The sequence below is a fragment of the Triticum dicoccoides genome, chromosome 1B, assembly GCF_002162155.2.
Source record: "Triticum dicoccoides isolate Atlit2015 ecotype Zavitan chromosome 1B, WEW_v2.0, whole genome shotgun sequence".
In the NCBI taxonomy this organism is placed as follows: domain Eukaryota; kingdom Viridiplantae; phylum Streptophyta; class Magnoliopsida; order Poales; family Poaceae; genus Triticum; species Triticum dicoccoides.
In genome coordinates, this window is record NC_041381.1 from 461,844,764 (window position 1) to 461,851,154 (window position 6,391).

Sequence of the window (6,391 nt, forward strand, 5' to 3'; positions counted from 1 at the left end):
GTATTGAGGACCAAGTATGTCCGGGGCCCCGAATACCCTGAGCCGGATACTTCCCCTTTGGAAGGGACTTTACTCCAGCCAGACTCTGACTCAGCGGAACGGTCGCAAGAGCCCCCGCGCTTAGACGGACCTGAATTGGTCACCGCGGAAGCCATACTGGCTCCAAACACGGACGTGGGATAGGATCCAAAATTCAATCCACCCACCCACCACAATCTATACTCTCCAAGCAACTCAGGTCCTCCAGATATATATGACCTGATATATGTACAGCAGCAGGCCCAGGAAACGGTCCACCACTTTTGGGCCAGATTCCTGCTTGTTAGAAACAAGATCAGGGACTGTTCGGATGATGACCTTGTTTCGGTCTTCCACCGTAACTGCACAGATGAAGGGATATTGAACGCCCTCGACTGCCACAACATACAGAGCTTGATGGAGTTATCACAGGTAGTACAAAAATAATGTGTGATGGAAAGCGTATGGAGGGCCCAGAAGACTCAAATGGAGCCCACCACCTCGATGCAGAGTGTGGCCCGAGCTAAAATAATATACCCCGGTGGGTCACCCGATAATCGGGCTACAGGCAGGAAAAACAAACCCTTCATGGGACATAGGTTCGTTCTTGACAAACTATTGGACAAACCCTGCCCAATCCATACTACTCCGCACACAGTCCCAACCCATAGCCTTCGGGCATGCTGGGTACTCCAATAGGTAGCAAAAAGTGGGGAGTTAATCCTCACCACAACCCCAGAAGGATATTCACCGGAGAAGGACAATCTCAATGTCCTGACAGTCTTTGAGACTTTTTCCTCTAACAACCGGCGCAAACGGGTGCTCCGCGACCTTGCCGAGGTCCATCAAGTTACCAAACTGAGCCCATGGAATGAGACGGCAATAACCCTTACGACTGAAGAATAACCAAAGGCTCGGTCCGTCCGAGCACCTGCTGCCTTGGTGTTAAACCCCATCATAGATGGTTTCTGCCTAACCAAAGTGCTCATGGACGGTGGCAGTGGACTTAACCTCATCTATGAGGACACACTCGATAAGATGCAGATGGATAGGTCATGCATCGAGCAAAGTAATACCACCTTTTGAGGTATTATCCCAAGCCGAGAGACACACTGCTCGGGAGAAATCAAGCTGGATGTGGTGTTCGATACACCTAAGAACTATAGATCCGAAGAGTTGCTCTTCCATGTGGTCCCCTTTAACAGTTGGTATCACGCTATCCTCAGCCGAGATGCCTTCTCATGCTTTCACGCCATATCGCATTATGGGTACATGAAGCTCAAAATGCCCGGCCCTAACGGAACATCTCAAGCGACCCGGACAAAGCTCTTCGTGCTGAAAACAGGACCGCATCCTTGGACCTGGAGGCACTGTCTGAAGCCCTAGCGGCAGAAGAATTAACCACCCTACAAACTATGGTGGATAGGGACGACGTGATCCTTGACAAAAGATCCAAGTCCACCTCTTTCAAGCCAGCTGAGGAAATAGTAAAATTCCAAGTACACCTGACGGACCCCAATAAAACAGCATCCATCGGGGCATAGCTGGATCCGGCAGTGAATGCTACCCTACGCGCATTCTTGCGTGAGAATTGGGATATCTTCGCATGGCATCCTTCAGATATGCCCGGCATCCCATGAAGATTGGCCGAACACAGTCTCAATATAATCAAGGGATTTAAGCCCATGAAGCAGACACTACAGAGATTCTCTGAACCCAAGCGTCAAGCTATGGGAGAAGAGCTAGCCACGTTACTAGATGATGGGTTCATTAGGGAAATCAAACATCCGGATTGGCTAGCCAATCTGGTTATGGTCCCCAAAAAGGACAAATCATGGCACATGTGCGTCGACTTCAAACACCTCAACAAGGCCTGCCCTAAAGATCCTTTCCCATTGCCCCATATTGACCAAACTATCGACGCAACTGCAGGACACGATTCACATTGTTTCCTCGATGCCTATTCCAGATACCATCAGATCAAGATGAAGGAATCGGACCAGGCTACAACCGTATTCATCACCCCTTATGGTCCTTTCTGCTTCAACACTATGCCCTTCGGACTCAAGAATGCCGGGGCTACCTACCAGCGCATGATTCAAACATGCTTGGAAAAAGAAATAGGAAAAACAGTCGAAGCGTACATGTACGATGTGGTCATTGAAACAAAACACGTTGAGTCACTGGTGGATGATCTTCACCTTACCTTCAACAATCTCCGAACATACGACATCCGGCTTAATCTGGAAAATGTGTCTTCAGAGTTCCAGCCAAAAACTTGTTGGGGTTCATTGTTTCCCATAGAGGAATTGAGGCGAACCCAGCAAAAATCTGAGCTCTGTCACAATTGGCCACACCAACAGACCTAAAGTAGGTCCAGAAATTAGCTGGATGTGTAGCGGCTTTGAGTCGATTTATCTCCAAATTATGAGAAAAGGCATTGCCATTATACAAGCTACTGCGCCGAACAGTAACTTCAAGTGGACGGACGCAGTCACAGCCGGATTGGAAGAAATAAAAGCCCTTCTCGCAGGCAACCCAATCTTGGCCGCACCTAGCGTTGGAGAGCCTATGTTATTATACATTGCAGCAACCAACCAAGAAGAAAGTGTCATCCTCGTCGTCGAGCGAGGGGAGGAGAGACATAAATTCCCCACCCAAAAGCTCGTTTACTATGTATCGGAGGTCCTTACACCCTGCAAATCCTGATACCCGCACTATCAGAAGATAGCCTACATAGTCTTTATGGCATCTCGCAAACTTCGACACTACTTTCAAGAGTGTTCGATCACAGTGACATCCGAGGTACCACTGAATGACATCATTAATAACAGGGACGCCACTGGCCGCATAGCAAAGTGGGCCATTGAGTTATTACCGTTCGAAATCATATACAAGCCATGTTGGGCTATTAAATCCCAGGTGTTGGCCGACTTTATAGCCGAATGGATGGAAGTCGAACTCCCTAAAGAGTACAACTCCTATTCTAATCAGGTCATGTACTTCGATGGCTCTAAAATGTTGGCCAGACTGGGGGCTGGCGTAATCCTCACATCCCCCCACTGGGGACATAGTCCGCAACATATTGCAAATCATGTATACGAACTCTAATAATGCAGCCGAATACGAGGCGCTACTGCACGGTCTTCATATGGCTGTCTCCATGGGCATACAACGCTTCGAGGTGCGCTGGGATTTGAACCTTGCAATTTCACAGGTCAACGGATAGTTCGATGTGAAGGACCCAAAAATGATGGCATACCAAAACGCCATATTAAAAATGTCAGCTCAGTTCGACGGACTTGAGTTCCATCATGTCGCCCTAGAAAGTAATCAGGCAGCATACATCCTTGATCGTATGGGTGTTAAACGCGACCCTGTGCCACCCAACACCTTCATGGAACGGCCCTTTAAGCCATCTGTGGTATGGCAAGGTGAGAGCAGCGAGGGAAACACAGAACTGATCACACCCCCAACCGCCAAACACAATGTGGACAAGATCGGCGGTTTGAATATCGAGATAACACCCTCCGCTCGTGAGATCATGGTTGTTATCGCCCCTTGGACCGAACCTTACTTGGCCTACCTTAATAGGCAAGAGCTCCCCAACGATCAAAATGAAGCGTGATGCATAGTTCGGCGCTCAAAAGCCTTCAAAGTACACGAAGGCAAACTATATAAAAGAAGTACAACCAGAGTCCTTCAAAGGTATATCTCTGAAGAGGAGGGAAGACAGCTCTTGCCAGAGATACATGCCGGTCTTGGCGGTCCTCATGCTGCAACTTGTGCTCTTGTAAACAAGGCATTCCGGACAGGCTTTTTCTGGCCTACAGCTCGAGCTCACGCTCAAGACCTTGTCCAACGTTGCGTGGGTTGTCATCTCTTCGCCAATCAGAGCCACATGCCTCCCACCGCATTAAGAACAATCCCCATTACTTGGCCCTTTGCGGTCTGGGGGCTTGACATGGTAGGATCCCATAAAGGGGGAAGCCATAAAAAGAAATACTTATTGGTCATGGTGGATAAATTCACTAAATGGATATAAGCCAATCCAGTTAAAACAGCTAAGGTCGGACCAGTGGTCGATTTTATATCAGGAGTAGTCCACCGTTATGGTGTCCCGCACAGTATCATCGCTGACAACGGCTCTAACTTCACAACTGATGAGGTGAAAACCTGGTGCGCTAACTTGGGCATTAAACTCGACTATGCATCCGTATACCACCCCCAAACGAACGGCCAAGTCGAATGGGCCAATGGTCCGATCATGGGTGGTATTAAACCAAGACTCATGCGCTCTTTATGAGAATCGGATAAGCACTGGGTTGAAGAACTCGATTCCATACTCTAGGGACTTGGGACAACACCCAATCGAACGGCCGGATACACACCTTTCTTTATGGTGTACGACATTGAAGTCGTACTACCCTGCGATATTATTCATGACTCACCTAGAGTGCGCATGTATGAAGAGAAAGAAGCCAAACTTGATAGGCAGGACGACCTAGATGGACTGGAAGAGGAGCGCGATGTAGCCAAGGCCCGTTCTGCATTCTATCAACAACAAGCCAGGCGTTACCAAAGCAGAAAAGTGCGGGCTAGAACGTATAACGTTGGACAACTTGTTCTACACCTCCTAGAGAAGAAAAAGGATAAGCTCAAACCCAAATGGGAGGGCCCCTTCATTATCGATGAAGTCCTTACTGGAGGAGCCTATCGCCTTCGCAATGCGGAGGATAATCGCCTTGAGCCGAAGCCATGGAACGCCGCCCGGCTCCGAAGATTTTACGCATAATTTGGCCCCCTTATGTCTAAGTTTAAAATTAGGTTTTTTTTCCATTTTCTCTTTCTTTTTACCTGCTTTAACCCTCCCTCCTTATATCGTATGCACGGATAAACCGCATCATTGGGGATACACATATTTAAATGTATGCATCGCACCATACATGAGGGCTTCTTTTTAAAAGAAGCCTTTTGTTACAAAGCTTACAAGCTTCTTTTGTCCATACTATGTGTTGTTTCTGCCATTTTATGCACCTCTATGACTTAAGTTTTTGCCAAGATGGGTTGCCTCGCTCCTGTGCTTATACCCTACGTTCCCGATTGTTCGGCTAGGGTATAAAGGGAGCACCTCTGCGATTGTTACAACCGGGTTATCTGGCGCCGTACCTCAGACGGGTGAAGCCGAAAGCTAGCATTCTTAAGAGAATATTTGGGAGGAACATATCCGACAGGATTGTAGGATCGAAAGTATGTCTAGAGGGGGGTGATTAGACTACTTGACCTAATAAAAATCTAGCGTTTTCCCAATTTTAAGTCTTGGCAGATTTTAGAAACTTAGCACAAGTCAAGCAATCAACCTACACATGCAATTCTAAGAGTATAGCAGCGGAATGTAAAACATTGCACATGAAGGTAAAGGGAGGAGTTTGGAGTGTGCAAACGTAATTGGAGACATGGAGATTTTTTATCCGTGGTTCCGATAGGTGGTGCTATCGTACATCCACGTTGATGGAGACTTCAACCCACGAAGGGTAACAACTGCGTGAGTCCACAGAGGGCTCCACCCACGAAGGGTCCACGAAGAAGCAACCTTGTCTATCCACCATGGCCATCGCCCATGAAGGACTTGCCTCACTAGGGTAGATCTTCACGAAGTAGGCAATCTCCCTGCCCGTACAAACTCCTTGGTTCAACTCCGTAATCTTGATGGAGGCTCCCAAGTGACACCTAACCAATCTAGGAGACACCACTCTCCAAAAGGTAATAGATGGTGTGTTGACGATGAACTCCTTGCTCTTGTGCTTCAAATGATAGTCTCCCCAACACTCAACTCTCTCTCATAGGATTGGATTTTGTGGAAAGATGATTTGAGTGGAAAGCAACTTGGGAAGGCTAGAGATCAAGATTTATGTGGTTGGAATGGAATATCTTGGTCTCAACACATGAGTAGGTGGTTCTCTCTCAGAAAATGAATGCTGGAAGTGAAGGCTTGTTCTGATGGCTTTCCTCACGAATGAAGAAAGGGTGCAGGGGTATATATAGCCTCCACGCAAAATATAACCATTACACACAATTTACCAAACTCGGTGGGACCGAATCATGAAACTCGGTAGACCGATTTAGTTCATAATGTGACCGTTAGGAGTTTCGGCGGGACCGACATGTCAACTCGGTGGGACCAATTTTGTTAGGGTTAGGGCATAATGTAATCTCGGTGAGACCGATTACACAAACTTGATGGGACCGACTTTGGTAATAAGCTAACCAGAGAGTTGGTCAAGCAAACTCGGTGGGACCGAGTCGCTGATCTCGGTGAGACCGAAATGTGACGAAAGGGAAACAAAGAGTTTGCACTGCGAACTCGGTGGGA